This window comes from Lutra lutra, chromosome 2 (assembly GCF_902655055.1).
Source record: "Lutra lutra chromosome 2, mLutLut1.2, whole genome shotgun sequence".
Taxonomy (NCBI): domain Eukaryota; kingdom Metazoa; phylum Chordata; class Mammalia; order Carnivora; family Mustelidae; genus Lutra; species Lutra lutra.
Genome location: NC_062279.1, coordinates 121,268,397 through 121,290,469, shown reverse-complemented (window position 1 = coordinate 121,290,469; position 22,073 = coordinate 121,268,397). Strand labels below are relative to the sequence as shown.

At 35.4% G+C, this 22,073-nt stretch overlaps 1 protein-coding gene across 3 annotated transcripts in view; it reads right to left on the bottom strand.

The window, feature by feature from the left end:
• The window catches only part of ADAD1 (adenosine deaminase domain containing 1), a 114,688-nt gene that overhangs the window by 29,677 nt on the left and 62,938 nt on the right, over positions 1-22,073 (bottom strand). The window lies entirely within an intron of this gene.

Below are 22,073 nucleotides of genomic sequence, written 5' to 3'. Positions count from 1 at the left end.
GCCTCTCTATCCATTCTCCAGCATCTTACAACTTGCTGTCAGGCGGCTTACTTGTATAACATATACCAAAGTTTTCCCCTGCCCTCTGGCTTTCCAATGGCTCCCACTACTGGGGAGCTCTGGTAGGATGTCTGGGGGAGAGAAAAGATCACCTGACTCTACATGTGAAGTAGTCACTGGATGGCTTTACCTCCCAACCAAAAAACCCAGTTTCTCTCAAGACATTTTCCTTTTAGGTTCTGCTAACTTTTCCTTCCACTCCTCCCTTCAGCCCTAGGGATAGTAACACTTCAACCATTACTAGCTCCAGGGAACTGCATTATCCCTTGCAGCTTCCCTGTACCATGATCATAGTTTGGTAAATTGTCTCTTTATTAGATCCTCCTTGATGTATTCTGAGTATGCCATCTCTTTTCTGGCTCAAACATATTAATCATGCCAGAAACAGCCACAAGAAATAGATCACCAAAATCAGATCTGGGTCTGGCTTCATTAGGAATATAGGAGTGAGATCGTGAGAGTTCATGAGATATGAGATGTAGATATTTTGCCAGATATAGAGGCTGAGAATTTTAAACATCTATTGACAGAGCCAACCTCATTTTCTTTAATAGCATCCTTTTGAGGAAAAATCACTCTTCTGCTTAAAAACCTTCCAGTGACTTACAAATTAAGGGAAATTTTCCTCAGAACTCACCTCTAACACCTGTCATTACCTCTAAGCCTAAAATGAAAGTTAAGATCTCAACATCACTGAGGTTGTGAGAATAAAAAGTGTTTAAACCAACAAGAGTGAAAACTAAGTCAGGTGTAGGCTGATTTAATTTAGGGCAGTGAAACTCCCTGGGATTCAGAATTTAAAGAGAACTTGCAAATGGCATTAATAGTTGGTTGAATAAATTCTTGCACTCCACAGTGGCCTTTTAAATGATATTTAAATGCCAGAGTTTCCCTGTAGAATAAAGAATCCAAAGGATCAGGGAAATAGAAATACTGGAATGGATCTATTATGTGCAGTTTTCTCATCTTGCCTAAGAAGTTATGAAGAAATGGTAAGGGGGACACCAGCATCAACCAAAGTTGTATGGTGTTTCTGTGGGTTTTTTTTTTTTTTTTCATTAAACCAGAAATAACAGATGGTGATGCAATGGAATTGGTTTCCCTGACCTGAGACTAGTGGAGCCCTAGAGTAATAAAGTTCAGGTGAGAGGCTCAGGTGAAAGCATTTAGCCCTCAGAAACAAGGTGGAAGCAATCACTAACTACAATAAACCATAGGACAAAGTGCTAATCAAAGTGTTGATCTAAAAGGATCTGCAATGGTGACTGAGTGAACACAAGATCCCTAAAAATTCAAAGATTCTAACTCTGCTGCGCAGAAATAACTGAAAAATCACCATAATTGGGAATCATGGACTGTTTCCATGGGGGAAAAAACAAACAAACAAACCATGCCTTGTGCAGGTTTAACTTAAAACATAAAGTTATACATAAAGTGAAAACATAACTTGGCTTGTGACAAAACCCTGGCAGAGAAAAATGTCTGACCACAGAACACCAAATGATTATGCCACCTGAACTTCCCATCATGGGCTAGTTATTAACTGATGTACTGAAACAATATTGGGTGAACAGAGCAGCATTTCATCAAAAGACGAAAGTGAGTGGGTTTGAATGGGTCTAGGAGGAAGAATTAAACTGCATAAGGAGGTAGCTTAGAATCTTATGGTACTTGATTAACCATTCTTTCTCAGTCCATCCTTTTGGACTCTTGGGGAGCTTCCTATTAAAAATTTGAGAGGGAGGAATAAGAACCTAGTTTAAAAATTGATTGGCTTCAGATGCTATTATCAGCCAGAAAATGGATGATCCCAGAACTATAACCCTATTCAAAATTGTGCATTTGTCTATTTCATGCAGAAGGAACAATGGACATAGGTATGGATCTAGAATAGACTGACTTATGGGAAGTGACAAATGAGTTCACTAGATGATCATACATTGAAAAAGAAAATGGAAAATAATGACAAAGAGGTCTGGGGAAGGGTTATGTGAATGGACCTCTTGAGAAAGTAGAGAATGTAAAAATACTAATGTTCCTCTATAAAGACTCTCATTATACAAGTAGACAAGATGACCCTTCCTGTGAATGCCAACCAGCTTCTTTCCCTGGTTAATCTAGTACTTACTCAATAGATCTATGTAAAAAGTGGCTATGGCAACAAAGATGGAGGCTATATATGAGCCCAACAACATAGCCTTTCACTCACAGTGACACTCACAAACTGTCACTGCCATCTGCCACTGCCACTGAGTACCCAGCTTCCCCAAAGCATAAGACAATGCTGAGCCTTCAATATGGCACCATTCCCTAGAGAAACCAGCTGGCTATCAGATGGCATACTGATTAAATTGATCCCTATCACTATGGAGTAAACATGGAGTAAACACTGTTTTGTCCTCAAGAGGATAGATCTATGTTCCAATTCAGATTTTCTTTCTTTGCCTCATGTTCTGCAGCACCACCATTAGATTTATGGAATACCTTCTCCATCACAACAATGCCTCCAAACAGTTTATGACAAGAGAAGTGTGGCAATGGCAACATGCTCATGGATTTCACTGATCTATGTATTCCATCATTCAGAAGCAGTTGGCTTGATGAGTGTGAAATAACCTGCTAAAGTTTCAGTTATGACACCTGTTTGAAAATATTGTGAAGATCAGGTATCGTCCTACAGGATGCACTATTTATGTTAAACCAGCAGCCAATATATGATACAGTCTCCCCTGACAGATTGCTAAGTCTGGCAATCAAAAAGTATACTTACTACTCACTTACTAACTCACTTGAAATATCTTTACCTCCAATCAGTAAAACCTTAACTTTGTCATTTTTAAGGTCCTAGTGCTCAAGAAGGCATGTTTCTACCAGCAATCTTGACTTTGGTAACTGATGACATGGAAGCTAAGACTATGTTTTGGCCATATAGGGACTTTTCATGCAGCTGAATGAACAGGTACATAAAGGACAACTGTACTGACCAGATTGATTGGTTCTGATGACAAGGGTAAATGGAGGTTCCTGCTACAGAACAGAGGCAATACTGCACAAAGGGTAGCACTATATTTAGAACCCAGGAATTCCAGTGGGGCATTTTTAAGCACTCTATTTCCAATAGTACTAGTCAATGGAAAACTATACCAATCCCCAAAATGCAAGAACAGCAAAGACTCAGATTCCCCAGAATTGAAATTTGAAGTCCACTAACCAGGTAAAGAATTCCATCCAGCCAAAGTAATGGCAGAAGGTAAAGGAGAATATGCAAAGAATACTGGAAGAAGGAAGCTATGATTACCAACTCTCATGACTAGCTATTGAGCAGGGACTAGTGTATTTATTCTACCTGTATTTCTTTCTTCTTGTCCCATACTATGGGAAATGGGACTTCACATAATCTCACTTTCTTTATGTGAAAAATACTGGTGGTGCTTAACATTTTAAGTTTCAGGAAAAGTATTTCTGAATTGATACAACTTCACAATGATGCCAAACTTGGAGAACTTCATTTGTCTCCTCTGCTAGGGCCACTTTCCTCCCAAATGAAGGAAGAGCATACATGTTGAAGAATAAAGGGACAAAGTGTGCCAGATATCTTCTATTTTCTCCTTGATGACTCTACACCTTTCCCCATCCTGCTAAGCAGACTTGTGAGGATTATCTTAATGTGTTTTCCTTGCTTTCTGGTTTCTGGTTGAGTTTGGCCAAAGAGGATCCATGGTAAGAGTTGGATGAAAGATCACCTCAGGATGGCTGCATCACTTGACGAAAGGTATATTCCTCTCAAAGTGCTCCTTTTTTCCTGACCTTGTCCTTAAGTTTCCAGTAATCTACTCACTCCTCCTCCCTTCAGGCCTAAGCCTGGCAGAAGTCTCCCTATATGAGGACAGAAACCAATGTAGGCAGGTCTTGCATGTTATATTCCTCAAGAGAAAGAATGTGTACAAGGGACATTCTGGATTTTCTCTGAGGGTATGTTCCAAGTTATGGCACAGAGAAATGGAACCCAAGTGGGAGTCCCACAAGGAAATCAAAGTAGGAGTTCAGAGTTTCAAAACATATGGTATTTGAGAAGCAAAACAAAGGGAACTGTGGAGGAGGAGCCCATACATCCACATACAAATTTTCTTCCATGGCTGATCCATCAGCCGCACATGTACCTCTCAACCACACACACACACACACATACACACAGGGCAGAAAACAGTAACTAGGAAGCAAATGAGCTATGTAGAGAGCTGTGTGGTGCTGAGGAGACACAGGCTGGAGTTTAAGTTCTGCCATGGGTAGGATCTAGTAAACATGTCAAGATTTCAGATGAGAAAAAGAAGGGCTAAGATTCTCGGTAAACAAACCTTGAAATAAGGGCATTTGTGAAATTTAACAGCTCTAACAAAGCCTAAAACCACACCTCAAAAGGATTAAAGGTATCTCCATGATTCTACTAGCCTCCTGAAGAAAATTTAACTTAAAGATACTATCATCCAGAGCCTCTGTAATATTTCATCCACATATGGCATTAGTTAAAAAATTATGAGGTATGCTAACACATGCAAACACACCCAAAATTAAGAGGCAAACCAGTAAAAAAAGAAAATCTCCAACACAAAATTCAGATATATAGTTATAACACAAAGACTTTAAAATAACTGATTAATATGTTCAAGGAAACAGCATGACACCTAAAATATACATGGAAATTTAGATTTCTGCAGAAAATTGAAATCTATTTGAAAAAAATCAAGTGTAACATTCTAAAACTGAGAAATACAGTATCTAAAATTAAGAAATCACCAGATGTATTCATCAGTATACTGGACATAATCAGAAGACTGGATTAGTGATCTAAAGACAGTCCAATAAAAGAATATCCAGAGTGAATACCAAAGGGAAAAAGAAGGTACTAACAAGAAAAACACAAGAAACAAGTAAGAAAAAGCAAGCAGGATAAATACAAAACAAAATCCCCACAAAAAAATCCTTAAATCCACATCTAGGGAAATCACAGAACTGTTGAGAAGCAAAGACAAAAAGCATCCAGTGGGAATAAAGGCATTGCCTTAATAGAACAATATTAAAATTGCTGGCTAATATTTCAACAACCTCTATGGAAGTTGGAAAAACAAAGGAATGACATATAGGTGATAAGATAAAACACATGATAATCTAGAATTCTGTACCCAAAATTTCTTAGAAATTTAGGTGAAACATATATTACAGACAAAATTCTGAGAAAACTAGTTAAAAGCAGACCTGAACTATAAGAAATACTAAAGGAAAAATTTTCTTCTGAAGGGAAAATTCCCACATGTAAGCACAGACCTGGAAAAAAAAAATTAAGAAGGCAATATATCTTGTGCATTTTAACATACACATAAGTAACATATCTGAAAACAAAAAAACTAAGAGCAAAAGATGATAAATAAAAATTTATGTAAAAATAAAATATTGCAGGATCCTTGCATTATTTGGGAAGTGCTAAAGGAATGTATTTTAGGTAGACTGCAGTTAAGTGTTAAAATAAAACAAAGGAGACCTATGTGGGAAACTTCCTGAGCAGACACCACCAGTTTAATTATATAAACCAAAGCTTAATTTAGATTATTTTTTGCAAGACTAACTTGACCTGGGTCATTCCTGCCTTAACCTCTGGAAATAATAAGTAAAACTTGAACTGTTTCCCAGGTTGATATGCGATAACCACTGAACAATTCCCTACAATTTAAGAATACTCTAACACAACCTAGTCACCACTCTCCCACTGTATAAGCCTACTCATAACAATATACCCACACAAGCCTCATTCTGTGTTTTGGGTTTGAGTGCTTCCAGTTTGCTGACTGTCTTTCCAATGTGTGCAAAATGTACTTATAATTACTTTGGTGATTTACTGGTTTTATTTCTGTTATTTCTGAACTTTTGACATAAGTCAAGTTTGCATATTATAATATAGGTAACCTCTAAAAGAATAGTAGAACTAAAAAGTAATAAGGCAGGAAATATAATATTAGAAATATCCAACCTAGAAAAATTAAGAAATGAGGAACGAAGGGAGGCTAAAGGAAGAAAGAATGAATGAACCAGAAAAGAGCTAAAAGGAAGAGTTAAAACAAGGCCATCAATCTCATTAAGTAAAAATGAATTGAAATATCCAATAAAATTTTACAGTTTTTAAAAAATATGCTTTAAATATACAAGGAAAGGTTAAAAGAATGAAAAAGGATATAATGCAAACACTAGCCAAAACCAAAACATCCCCCAAAACAGAAATAGCTGTACTAATTTTAAAAATGGGACCTTACCACAGTTTGGCAATTGTGGCTATTGTTGCTATGAAAATTGGGGTACATATGGCCCTTCTTTTCACTTCATCTGTATCTTTGGGGTAAATACCCAGTAGTGCAATTGCAGGGTTATAGGGTAGCTCTATTTTTAATTTTTTAAGGAATCTCCACACTGTTTTCCAAAGTAACTTGCATTCCCACTGATGATGTAAGAGGATTCCCCTTTCTCTACATCCTCTCCAACACTTGTTTCTTGTCCTGATAATTTTGGCCATTCTAACTGGTGTAAGGTGGTATCTCAATGAGGTTTTGATTTGAATTTCCTTGATGGCTAATGATGATGAACATTTTTTCATGTGTCTGTTAACTATTTGTGTATCTTCTTTGGAGAAGTGTCTGTTCATGTCTTCTGCCCGTTTTTGATGTGATTATCTGCTTTTTGGGTGTTGAGTTTGAGGATTTCTTTCCTTCAACAGACAAAGAGTTAAAGAAGATATGGCCCATATATACAATGGAATATTATGCCTCCATCAGAAAGGATGACTACCCAACTTTGTATCAACATGGATGGGACCAGAAGAGATTATGCTAAGTGAAATAAGTCAAGCAGAGAAAGTCAATTATCATATGGTCACTTACTTGTGGAGCATAAGAAATCACATGGAGGACATTAGGAGAAGGAAAGGAAAATTGAACTGGGGTAAATCAGATAGGGAGATGAAGCATGAGAGACTATGGACTCTGAGAAAAGAACTAAGGGTTTTGGAAGAGAGCGGGTGAGAGGATGGTAAGTCTGGTGGTGGGTATCAAAGAGGGCACATATTGCACGGAGAACTGGGTGTGGTGCATAAACAATGAATCTTGGAACACTAAAAAAAAAAAACACACAAAATTAAGATGTGAAAAAAAAAAGAAAGAAAAAATAAAGCTACATTTATGTATTTAAAAAGTGGGATCTTAAAGAAAAAGATATAGAGATATAAATAGAGATAATATAAATAGAGATAAATTTCATAATGACAGGACTTTACTCCATAAGAAGATATAACAACCAAATTTGATCCATTTAATAATTCCATAGCTTCAAAATGTATATAACAAGACATCTGCTTTCCAGCTTTGAGTAACTGGCACCAGACTAGTCTCTTATAACCATAAAAGTTGAGCAGTGAAGAACAGGCAGTATAGAAATAAGACACTTAAGAAAATGGACAAAAATAAGGTGAGTCCTAGGGCACAGCCACCTCACTGAGCTAAAGCAAGAGAGAGTTTCAATGTTACTGAAACAAGTGAAATTTGTGGTGCAGCATTGTGGAGAAAAGAGAGTGGTATAGTAAGGAGCTACAGAAATATGTATAAAAGATTCATTTTTTTCTTTTCTATATTTGGCTGAATACTAAGCTGTGGTTATTTAGAGGTGAGATTCCATGAGGCTAATCAAAGAACAACTAATAGAGAAGGCATGTATCCTTATAAATTGTGATCTAAACAACCACAAAAGTTTAAGATTAGAAGATGCTCCAATTCTTTTTTTTTTATATTCAGTTAGCCAACATATAGTACATCATTAATTTTTGATGTAGATGCTCAAATTCTAACAAGGCAGAGTAGAGAAACCTTACTGAACATCCTGGAAATTTGGTAGAAATCCTAAAAAGACCAGGACTTAGATTTTGGACCAATCTAGCCTTATTTTAAGGACCACTCTAGACATGCCCTAACAAAGCTGGAAAGCAAGTCTTGAAAGATTCAAGATAATCCACAAGTAAATTAATTCTACTCCAGAACAAAATTCAACATTGCCTAAAATAAGACAACAACATGGATGGAGCTAGAGTGTATCATGCTACGTGAAATAAGTCAGTCACAAAAAGACAAATACCATATGATTTTACTCATATATGGAATTTAAGAAACAAAACAGATGAACATAGGGCAGGGAAAAAAAGAAGGCAAACCATGAAATAGACTCTTAACTACAGAGACAAAAAACTGAGGGTTGCTAGAGGGAGGTTAGGGATGGGATATTAAGGAGGGAACTTGTTGTGATGAGCAATGAGTGTTACATGTAAGTGATGAATTATGAAATTTTACTCCTGAAACTAATATTACACTTTATGTTAACTAAAATTTAAATAAAAACTTGAAACAAAAATAAATAAAAATAACAAAAACCAATCCAGCATAAATAAAAAATGAATAGGCATGTGAAAAAACATGAAAATGTGACCTATGATGGGCAGAAAAAAAAAACTCAACAGAAGCAGAAAAGCAAATGACAGAGATGATGGAATTCACTATTATAAATAAGTCCAAGATTTAAAGGACAAGCTGAACACAATGAGGAAACAGAGAATCTGAGAGAAATGAAAACTGTAAAAATGAAACAATTTAAAAAGCAAAAAAATGAACCACAATGCTAGAACAGAAATTTTACAACTGAAAAATACATGAAATGAAAAATTTCTAGCTGGGCTTAAAAAGACACCGAAGAAAGAGATGCAATATGGGGAGTTAAGGGGGTAGGAGAAGAATAAATGTAACAAGATGGGATTGGGAGGGAGACAAACCATAAGTGACTCTTAATCTCACAAAACAAACTGAGGGTTGATGGGGGGAGGGGGGTTGGGAGAGGGGGAGTGGGGTTATGGATATTGGGGAGGGTATGTGCTATGGTGAGTGCTGTGAAGTGTGTAAACCTGGCGATTCCCAGACCTGTACCCCTGGGGATAAAAATATATGTTTATAAAAAATAAAATTAAAAAATTTAAAAAAAAAAGACACCGAAGATCAATGAACTTAAATATACTCTAAAGTAAATTCCAAAGAAACAATGACATTAAAACACAAAACAAAAAAAGGCTGAATAAAAAGTAAATGGGGGGGAGGTGCCTAGGTGGCTCAGACGGTTGAATATCTGTCTGCCTTTGGCTCAGCTCATGATCCCATGGTCATTGGGATCCCTGCTTAGTGGGGAGTGGAACCTGCCTCTCCCTCTCCTCCCTGCTCATGCTCTCTGTTGCTATCACTGCCTCTCTCTCTCAAATACATAAAATCTTAAAAAAAAAAAAAGTAAACAGAAACTCAATTACTCATTGAATATCAAATGATTTAATGTGTACATAATAGGAATACCAGAAGAGGAGGAAAGGGAGACAAGTTGAAAAATAGTAAAAAATAATGGAAAATGATTCTGCAGTTTAAAACTTTCCCATGAAGGAAACCTCAGGACTAAACAGCATTTCTTATTATTCCAAATATTAAAGGAATAAATACAAACAACCTGAAAGTAGAAAAAGAAAGGAGGGGCACCTGGGTGGCTCAGTGGGTTAAGCCTCTGCCTTAAATAAAATCGTAAAAAAAAAAAAAGAAAAAGAAAGGAGACTTCAAAAATCATTCTATAAAGCTAGCATAACCCTGCCACCAAACTAACATTACTAGAAAGATCAAGTATAGGCCAATATTTCGGATAAACACAGATTCAAAAAACTTTAATAAAATATTAATAAAATCAATGTTACATATATAAGGTAACATGTGACACCAAATTAGGAATATAAGACTGGCTTGATGTTAAAAAACAAAATGTAGGGGCGCCTGGGTGGCTCAGTGGGTTAAAGCCTCTGCCTTCAGCTCAGGTCATGATCCCAGGGTCCTGGGATAGAGCCCCGCATTGGGCTCTCTGCTCAGTGGGGAGCCTGCCTCCGCCTCTCTCTCTCTCTGCCTGCCTCTATGCCTACTTGTGATCTGTCAAATAAATAAATAAAATCTTAAAAAAAAATGTAACTCACTGCACACAAAAAAATTAAACTTATATAGACTACAAGTATCAATTCAATTATGTATAAATATCATTTAAGAGAACTGAAATAAAAACAGTGTCCAGAGAAGTAAGACTAGAAGAGAATTTCCTTCATCTGAGTATCTTTGTCACAACAACCACAGCTAGTATGTTAATGATAAAATATAGAATACTAAATTTGAGATTAAGTTTGAGACTAAGACAAGGATATATACTGCCATTTCTATTCAGTAGAGTAGTGGATGTTCTAACAAATTTAACAAGAAAGAAGTAAATTATTATAAAGAAATAAAATTCTAATTTTTCACAAATATGTGTATAAATAGAATATCCAAAAGAATCTACAACTATAAAATATTAGAATGGGTGAACATAGTAAGGTAACTAGTAATAAGATTAATATAAAAAATTAAATTGTATTTTATATGCCATCCTCAGACAGATAAGGAAAATTTAACAACAATACCATTTGTAATAGCACAAAAATATTAAAAAATTAGGAACAGATGTGCTGAAATATATATATCTCCTCAAAAACATTACTAAAAGAAAGTAAGACCTAATAAAGCATATACTACATTCATGAATTATAAAACATAGTATTCAATTTATCTATAGCGTTAATACAATCCCATTCAAACTTTCAAATTTTAAATGTGTGTATGTGGTAAAAGCCAACATAAAATCAAGAAAGTGAGACTTAATATTTATATGGAAATACAAGGAATTTAAAATAGCCAAGGCAAATATACATTCTTGTCAAGTGCACATGGAATATTCTCCAGAACAGATCACTTATTAGGCCACAGAACAGAGGTCTCAACAAATTTAAAAAGATCAAAGTCATACCATGAATCTTTTCGGACCACAATATTGTGAAATTAGAAATCAACCACAAAAAAAAAAAATCTGAAAACAGCACAAATACATAGAGGTTAAATAACATGCTACTAAACAGTGAATGGGTTAACCAAACAAACAAAAAAATCAAATAAGAAATTTAAAAAATACATGTAGACAAATGAAAATGAAAACACAATGGTTCAAAACCTTTGGGATGCAGCAAAAGAGGTTCTAAGAGGGAAGTTTAGAGTAATGCAGGCCTACCTAAGGAAGAAAAATCTCAAACAACTTAACTCCACACATAAAGGAGCAAGAAAAGAAGGAACAAACAAAACTCAAAATCAGAAGGGAGCAAGCAATAAAAATTAGAGCAGAAATAAATGAAATAGAAACTAAAAATACACCAGAACAGATCCATGAAAACAGGAGCTGGTTCTTTGAAAAGATAACAAAATTGATAAACCTTTAACCAGACTCATCAAGAACAAAAAGACAGGACTCAAACAAAATCAGATATGAAAGTGAAGAAGTAAGGATCAACACTACAGAAATGCAAAGGACTAAGATAATATTATGAAAAACTATATGCCAACATATTGGGACAATGGAGAAGAAATGGATAAATTCCTAGAAACATATAATCTCCCAAAACTGAAACAGGAAGAAACAGAAGATTTTATCAGACCAATTACCAGCAAGGAAACTGAATCAGTAATTTAAAAACTTCCAACAAACAAAAGTCCAGGACCAGATGGTTTCACAGGCAAATTCTACCAAACATTTAAAGGAGAGTTAATACTTATTCTTAAACTATTCCAAAACATGGAAGAGAAAGCTTTCAAATTCATTGAGGCCAGCATTACCCTGATAACAAAACTAGATAAAGACACGGTGAAAAAAGAGAACTATAGGCCAATATCTCGGATGAACATAGATGCAAAAATTCTCAACAAAGTTTTAGCAAACTGAATCCAACAATACATTAAAAATAAAATCTTTCACCACAATCAAGTGGGATTTATTCTTATGATGCAAGGGGTGATTCAATATTTACAAATCAATCAACATAATACATATCAATAAATGAATAAAAAATAATCATTTCAATAGATGCAGATAAAGCATTTGACAAAGAACAACATCCATTCATGATAAAAACCCTCAATAACCGTAGGTTTGGAGGGAACATGCTTCAACATAATAAAGACCATCATACTCAATGGTGACAAGCTAATAGTTTAGCCCCTAAGGTCAGGAATAAGACAAGGATGTCCATTCCCACTACTTTAATTCAACACAGTACTGGAAGTCCTAGCCACAGCAATCAGATAAGAAAAAGAATTAACAGGCATTCAAATTGGTAAGAAAGAAGTAAAACTTCCACTATTTGCAGATGACATGATACTATATATAAAAGACCCCAGAGACTGCTTGAGATTCTTTCCCCCTTTCTTCTCCCATCCCCTCTGCTCCTCCCCTAACTTTCTCACTCTAAAAATAAATAAAAATCTTTAAAAAAATGTGAAAAAATTCAGAAAAGTCACAAGACACAAAATCAATATACAGAAATGCATTGCATTTATATACACTAATAATGAAGTAGCAGAAAGAGGAATTAAGAAAACTATCCCATTTACATTCACACCAAAAATATCCAACTGCCTAGGAATAAACTTAACCAAGGAAGTGAAAGACGTGTACTCTTGAAAATTATAAACCCTAATGAAAGAAACTAAAGATGACACAAACAAATGGAAAGATATTCCATGCTCGTGGGTTAGAAGGAAAAATATTAAATGTGTTACTACTCAAAGCAGTCTACAGATTTAATGCAATCCCTATCAAAATAGCAACAACATTTTTCATAGAATGAGAACAATTATTGTAAAATTAGTATGGAACCTTAAAAGACCATGAAGGACCAAAGCAATTGGGGCACCTGGTTGGCTCAGGTCATGATCCCAGGGTCCTGGGATCGAGCCCTGCATCAGGCTCTCTGCGCAGCGGGGAGCCTGCTTCCTCCTCTCTCTCTGCCTGCCTCTCTGCCTACTTATGATCTCTGTCAAATAAATAAATAAATAATCTTAAAAAAAAAAAAAAAAAAAGAACCAAAGCAATCTGAAAAAGAACAAAACTAGAGGTATCAAAATCCCAGGGGTGAAGATATACTAAAAATACGAAGCAATCAAAACAGTAGATACTGGCACAAAAATAGTGTGTCAGATCAATAGAATGGTTATATGCTCAATTAATAAACCATGATTATATGCTCAATTAATCCTCAACAAAGGAGGCAACAATATCGAATGGGAAAAAGACAGTATCTTCAGCAATTGGTATTGGGAAAACCGGACAACATGCAAAAGAATGAAACTACCACATTCTTATACTATACACAAAAATAAAACTCAAAATGGATTAAGGGCCTAAATGTGAGACATGAAACTACAACAGTCCTAGAAGAGAGCACCAGCAGTAATTTCTCTGGTCTTAGCCATAGCAATATTTTCTAGATAATTCTGAGACAATGGAGAGCAAAAATAAACAATTGGGACATCAAAATAAAAAGCTCTGCACAGCAAAGATGATAAAATTAAAAAAGACAACCTACTGAACAGGAGGAGATATTTTCAAATGACATATCCCATAAAGTATTAGTTTCCAAAATACAAAAAGAACTTCTACAATTCAACACTCAAAAAAGTAATAATACGTTTAAAAATGGACAGAAGACATGAACAGGTATTTGTCCAAAGACATACAGATGGTCAACAGACACATGAACAGATGCTCAACATCATTCATCATCAGGGAATTGCAAATCAAAACTGCAATGAGATATCACCTAACACCTGTCAGAATAACTAAAATCAAAACACAAGAAACAAGTGTTAGCAAGGATGTGAAGAAAAAGATGCATGGTCAGTGGGAATGAAAACCGGTGCAGCCACCATGGAAAACAGTATGGAGGTTCCCCCCAAAATTAAAAACAGAATTACCACATGATCCACTGATTCCACTACTGTGTATTCACCCAAAGAATACAAAAACACTAATTCAAAAGGATATATGCACCTCTATGTTTACTGTAGTATTATTCACAAAAGCCAAAGTATGGAAGCAGCCCAGTATCCAGAGATAGTTGAATGGATAAGGTAATGGTGTGTGTATGTATAGACACACACAGACATACACACACATTCACTAGAATATTATTCAGCCATAAAAAGGAATAAAATCTTGCCATTTCCAAAAATATGAAAGAATCTAGAGAGTAAAGTGCCAAGCTATGTCAAAGAGAAAAACCATATGATTTCACTCATATGTGACATTTAAGAAAGCAAATAAACAAAGAAAAAAAGAGACAAACTAAAAAACAGACCCTTAACTATAGAGAACAAACTGATGGTTCCCAAAAGGGAAGTGGGAAAGAGTCTGGGTGAAATAGATGAAGGGGATTAAGAGTACACTTACCTTGAACACTGAGAAATGTATAGAACTGCGGAATCACTATACCATACTCCCGAATCTAATGTAACATTGTATGTTAAGTATACTGGAATTAAAATTTTTAGGGGCACATGGGTGGCTCAGTGGGTTAAAGCCTCTGCTTTCGGCTTGGGTCATGGTCCTAGGGTCCTGGGATCAAGCCCCGCATCAGGCTCTCTGCTCAGCAAAGAGTCTGCTTCCCTCTCTGCCTGCCTCTCTGCCTACTTGTGATCTCTGTCTGTCAAATAAATAAAATCTTTAAAAAAATCTTTTTTTAAAAAAACTGAAGTTACCTAATTTTCTTTCTTACAATTACCCTGACTTTGTAGTTAAAATTTATAAAAATAAAATGTAAATATATAAATCAGTAAAATAAAATAGCTAAGATCTTCCTAAAGAAAAACAAAGTTGGAAGGTTCATATTGCAAAATATCAAGACATTAAAAAGCTACTCAGTAAATAAGAGTGTGGAACTTATTGACAGAGCAGTGGAGGAAAAAGGGACCAATGTATATAACGTTATACTAGATGTGCAACTATAATTCAGTGAGGAAAAAATAGTCTTTTCAGAAATACTGCCAGATCAATTGAATGTTTCTTTTTACATTACAATAGCCCAAAGATGGAAATAAGCTAAATGCCCATCATCAGATGGATAAACAAAAAATGCAGTATATCCACACAATGAAATACTATTCAGCCTTAAAAAGGAAGTTCTGATACATGTTATAGCATAAGCAAACCTTGAAAACATTATGCTAGGTGAAATAAGACAAAAACACAAAAGGACAAATATTGTATGATTCCACTTATATGAGGTACCTAGAATTGGCAAACTCAAGAGAGACAAAAAATAGACTACTGCTCACCTGAGGGTTAGGGGAAGGAAGGAATAGTAGTTATTGTTTAGTAAGTACAAAACTACTATTTGTGATGATGAGGATTTAAAAAGTTCCAGAAATGGGTAATGGTGATGGTTGCCCAACACTGTGAATGTACTTAGTACCACTAAATTGTACAGAACTAAATTGTACTGGCTAAAACAGTATATTTTCTTTTGTATATTTTTGTTAACAATAAAAAATGTGTGTATGTTCATTATAGCTTTATTTACAACAGGCAAAACTGGAAATAACCAAAATGTCCTGGAAAGGTAAAGGGATAAAAAAAATTGTGATAATATACTAAATGGAATACTATTCATCTATAAAAAAGAACAAACTGTTGATACACTCATGAACTTGGATTAATCTCAAGGTCATCATCATGAGTGAAAAAAGCCAATTTCCAAATAGTATATATATGATTCCATTTATACAACATTCTCAAAGTGAAAACATTATATATAGAGATTGCTAGAGGTTGGGGGAGAAGACTTGATGATAAAGCCTAAGGGAGTTCTTTGTAGTGATGGAACAAATTTCTTTTGTGGTGATAATTTTATCCATATATACATATGAAAATATTTCATATAACTATACACATGAAAAAGTATAAATGAAAACTGATGAAGTTCTGTGGTCTACTTAATAGTATTGTGCCTATGTCAATTTCCTGGTTTTGATAATTTTCTATAATTAACTAACTAAATGCACCATTAAGGGAAGGTGGGTAATGGGTACACATGATCTCTCTGTACTACTTATTCAACTAACTTATGAGCCTATAATTATTTCAAAATAAGAGTTTTTAAAATTCTGAAAGGAAAAATAATTCCTTTATTTAAAAAAGAACACATGAAACTGTGTGTCACATACTATAATAATTAAGAAAGTTCTTGGCTTCTAAAAATGCAAGTTATGTTTATAAGTACACAGTTCTATAGGAGGTGTGGTAATTAAAATTCTAGCAATAAATGATTAAACAAGATAATTGTTTATATAAAAGAACATATAGCTAAGGAAGCCAGAAATGCTCCAAATTTCTTTAGTAGTAAATTTTACTGTTTCTAGATATGAAGGCTAGCTGTATCTTTCATTTTTGGGAAAAAAATTTTTAAAAATTGATTGCAGTTTTCAAATAAATATTAACTAATTACTATAGGAAAGTCATTGTCCAAGAAGCAATAAGTAAAAAAAATGAATAAATTTACAATTTAATAATAAAAATGTAAAAATAAATTTAATAAGATAGGGCAGAATACATAGGAGTTCAGAGATAAGAAGGATATTTAAAACTGAAAGGTTCAGAAAAATTTCACGGAAAAGTTATATTTATATTTGTATAACTTTATAAGCTATAGCTAAAGTGGAAGAATTTTGATTAAAATGGACTGGAGAGTTTTCAGTTCAAGATGGAACATAGATCCTTAACTGACTTCTTCTTACAGGCACATTGAACCTACAGATTGTAGAATAATTTTCTCTGAAGAAAACCTGTCAGACCAGCTCCCTCACATTGGGCAAGTAGGAGGGAAACAATATCAAAGCAAGGTAGGGAAAAGCAGAGACACAATCTCACCATAAATCTCATCTCCAGCACAGTTACCCAGAATTAGGAGAGAATTCAAAATGTACACCTTCTCCCTGAGGAGAAAAGAGTCTGTGCCCCACATCAGGCACCCCAACTTTTAAAACTAGCATCTGAGGGACAAGCTCCCAAAACATCTGGCTTTGAATACCAACACGACTCTTGCCCAGGAGACCTGTGGAGGCAGTGGCCAACTGAAGAATAGTTTTCAAAAGGTTCATGCACAGACCCAGCTGCTCCAGGGCCAGCACAGAAGCAACCTTTCAAAAAGAAGACTCATTAATTTTAAAGCACCAGTCTGAGGGTCAGGGGCTTTCTGGAATACTCTGCAGGGACAGAGGCTAGCAGGTGCCATGTTCTTGCTCTCCACCTGCCTTGCTAAAGTCAGTGAGTATCATCTTTTTTTTCTTTCTTTTTTGCAGCAGGTGTGTCATCTTTAGCCTTTCTGCCTCACTCCAGCCAAAACATCTTTGTGTTCTCCCTCTGCCACACTCCAGAGTGGCAGTATCTCCTGGAATGGAGCTTCCACACATCTGGTATCCTCATTTTTACATCTAGTGACAGTCTTTGTGGTTGCCACCCCATGCTCATCTGGTGCTTGTGGCTGGTTGTGGGAGGCAGGGGGAGCTTGGGGAACTTGGGATCCTGGGTTCTCTGGGACTGTAACAGTCAAAGAAACAGAGAAACAGTTCTTCAGAAGTTACCACTCCAAGAGCACTGCACAGATAGCAGACTAAAATACAATAAAATACCCCCAGGCTTTCTGTGAAAGAGGCCTACTTACTAGTCCTAGAGTTTCAACCTTAGTAACAGGCTTCAGGTTTGGTATGTCTAGAGGCTACAGAGGTCATTTCAGGGAGCATAAATTGGAGAACACTGTCATTGTACTCTATCCCTACCTTGCTACAGCTCACCAGTATCTCCCAGAAAGGAGCTTATATGCTTATTTGGAGCCCCAATTTTTATGACTGCTGCCCAGAGGATACCCCCAGATTACCTGTCTCTGGGGCCAGCAGGACTTATGCTTGTTATCACACGTGACTATATATATTTATGCATACATTAGAAGCTATTGCCTGAGGGGCTAGCTTACAATGAGACCTGAGATCCTCCACTTTGAGACACTGAAAGGTTTTAGTACACCCTCAACTACTGGGAGCTATTAAAAATAAAATAGAATTTCAGTAATGTACTGAAATAAAGCATACTGTGTTCATATGTGTGTGTGTGTGTGTGTGTGTTTATGCGTAAATAGAAAATACTGAACGGTTTCCAGTAGTTGATGGTGTGCCACTAACTGGAATCTAAACAACTTAAAAACAAACTAAAAAAACAAGACAAACAACCCTTAAAGAAATAGACTGCTTGGACAATCACAAAAGCTAGACAATAAGAGCTAAGACAAGGTTGAACGATAAGTTTCATCCCTTACCCGAGGCCACTCCTACAATACTGTTTTATTTAATGCACAGAAACCAACCAGAGATTCAAGGAAAATGAAGAAACAAAGGAGTATATTTCAAGTAAAGAACAAAATGAAACCTCAAAAAGTCCTTAATGAAATGGAGATGTTATTTACCTGGTAAAGTACAAAACAATGTATATAAAAATGCTCACTGAGCTCAAGAATGAATAAACAAAGTAAAAGTTTTAACATAGAGACAGAAATATATAAGGCAGTACCAAAAAGAAGTCAGAGAACTAAAGACTACAATAAGTGAACTAAAAGTTACAATAGAGGGACTCAATAGCAGACTAGGTAAGACAGAAGAAACAATGGGTGAATCTAAACACAGGGCAGTAGAACTCACCCAATCAGAGCAGCAAAAAGAAAAAAGAATGAAACAAATTATGACAGTTTAAGACTTGTGGGACAATCTTAAGTGGGCCAATATTTGCATTGCAGAAGTTCCAGAAGGAGAAAGCAAGAGTAAGAAAAGTTATATGAAGAATAATGACTGTGAACTTCTCCAACCTGAAAAAAGAAACAGACATCCAGACCCAAAAAGTCCAAAGAGTTCCAGCTCAGGTGAACCAAGAGAGACCACACCAAGACACATTATAATTAAAATGTCAAAACTTCCAGTCCCATCCATATGAGATTATGCTGAGTGAAATAAGTCAAAAAAGAAAGTCAATTACCATATGGTTTCACTTACATGTGGAACATAAGGAATCACATGGAGGACATTAGGAGAAGGAAAGGAAAAGTGAAATGGGGGAAATCAGAGGAGGAGACAACATGAGAGGCTGTGGACTCAGAACGAACTGAGTGTTTTAGAGGGAAGGGAGGTGGGGGGATGGGTGAGCCTGGTGGTGGGAAGGAAGGCACATATTGCATGGAGCACTGGGTGTTATATGTAAACAATGAGTTTTGGACACTACATCAAAAATTATTGATGTATTGTATGGTGACTAACATAACACAATAAAAAAATGTCAAAACTTAAAGAGAGAAGAGACTCTTAAAAGTAGCAAGAGAAAAACAAATTGTTATGTACAAGGAAATCCTCAAAAGATTATCAGAAGATTTTTCAGTGGAAATTTTTGCAGGCTAGAAGAGAATGGCATGATATAGTAAAAGTGTTGAGAGAAAAAACACTTGCTAACCAAAAATACTCTTCAAATTGTTCCTCAGAATTGAAGGAGAGATAGTCTTCCAGATAAGCAAAAGCTAAAGGATAAGGAAGTTCATACCACCGAACATCCTACAAGAAAGTTTAAAGGGATTTGTTTAATGTATATTAAAGGTAGTATTTTAAGGATAAGATGAAGATTAAAAGACAAACGTGGGAAAAATAACTAACTACAATAATTAAAGAATAAACAAGATAAAAAGACGTAAGCTGTGACATCAAAACCATAAAATGTGTGTTGGTGGAGTAAAAATGTAGAGCTTCAGAATGCTTTCAACTTAGGTTGTTATCAATTTAAAATAGACTGCTATAAATATAAGTTGGCATATGTAAGATGGATTGGAGATACTGTTCTCACAGAGTTGAGGGAAGAGTATTAGATAATACAGCAGGAAAGACAGACTATATTTTTAAAAACCAGAATTATTCTAATTGGCTAAAAAACAGGGTATTATTAAAGAACTGGGAAGTAGTACATTAACTGAAGAATAATTGTGGTAGACTCAAAAAAAAAATCAAGGATTTCCACATGGTAAAGAACACTGAAGGCAATGCCACCATCATATTTTTCAATTATCAAATATAGTAAAGTTTGACAGTCTCAGAGCTATAACATTCAAAGTCTAATTTGCAAATGATATGACTGTACCTTTTAGGTATTTTTCAATTAATGGAATAATTTTAAAAAGTGGATAGAATAAAATTACTAAAATTTTGGAAAAGCATCCACAGATGTAGCTTAATTATATTAAGTCGTCTGTCCAAACAATTTACATATTAGAATGCTTCTTCTCTAACAGCGAATTTCCTCTATATTACAGTCAAAGTGCAAGGTAAAACTCTGACAAGCGTACTAATAGATGTAGAACAATTAAAACTATAACTCCCAGGAAATAATTCATTTTTAAGTTTTAAATGGTAATACCAACCTTCCAGGATCAGTATACCCTTTTCCTCCACTATTATGTAACAAATAAAAATTTTAGCTTATATGAAAACAGAAAACAATCAAGACTTCAAATACTTATAAAGAAAGACAATTCGGGCTCAGCAGAATTTTTAACAGAAAGGTGTATGTTATTTCCAAACACAAATGTTGTTTTGGTCATCAGGATGATCCTTCGGTACTACTAAGACAAACAAAATCAGTTATTTTTGACATCTATTATGGCATAAGAAGTGACAGCTTAAACTGCATTTTAAATCAACTTAATTTATAGGATGGTAACAGGATCAAAAATTTTCTAAAGAGGAAATTCTCATGTTTCCCATTTACCTAACAATATTCTTTTTCCTTTCTCACATCAATGAATGATTTTCTTTATCTAGGACCATCAATTTCAGCTCATTCTAAAGAAAATAAACTTGCATTTGCAAGTAATAGTGATTTTTAATTAACTGTCATTATAAAGCTTGACAACATTCATATCTAATCCCCATCAACATTTTCAAAGTATTTGTACATATTTAATACATATATTTTACTCAAATTATTTTTCATAAGGTTCATCTAAGGCTTCCTTAAAGTAATGTTCAGTCGTGTCACTTAACCTTATGTCCAAAATGAAACAGAATTATCTAAAAGTACCACCCAAGAGCTTCCTTTTTTTTTTCTTAAAGGGTTTGTTTGTTTACCTGACAGAAAGAGAACACAAGTAGGCAGAGTGGTAGGCTGAGGAAGAGGGAGAAGCAGAATCCCCATTGAGCAGAGAGCCCAATGTGGGGCTCCATTCCAGGACCCTGGGATAATGACCTGAACCAAAGGCACACACTTAACTGACAAAGCCACCCAGGTACCACCCCCCCCACACCAAGAAATTGTTTCAATTGTTTCTAACACAGATGTTAAACATTTGTTAAACAAATGTCTGTTCTATTCCCCATAGGTAGTGCCTTTTTTTTTTTTTAAGATTTTATTTATTTATTTATTTATTTGAAAGAGAAAAGAAAGCACAAGCAGGTGGAGCAGCAGGCAGAGGGAGAGAAAGAGAAACAGGCTCCCCTCTGACCAGAGAGCCTGACGTGAGTCTCAATCCCAGGACCCCGAGATAATGACCTGAGTAGAAGGCAGATGCTTAACCTACTGAGCCACCCAGGTGTTCCAGAGAGCCTTAAGACATGATCAACACCACATTTTTTATTAATAAGTTTAGGAAGCTGTGATCATCAGGACAATATGGTACAGGCACAAAAACAGACACAGAGATCAATGGAACAAAATAACCCAGAAATAGACCCTCAACTCTATGGTCAACTAATCTTTGACAAAGCAGGAAAAAATATCCAAAGGGAAGAAAAGACAATTTCTTCAACAAATGGCTTTGGGAAAACTGAATAGAAACATGCAGAAGAATGAAACTAGACCACTTTCTTAAAACCATACACAAAATATATTCAAAATGGATGAAAGCCCTAAATGTGGGACAGGAATCCATCAAAATCCTATAGGAGAACACAGTCCGCAACCTCTTTGACCTCAGCCTCAGCAAC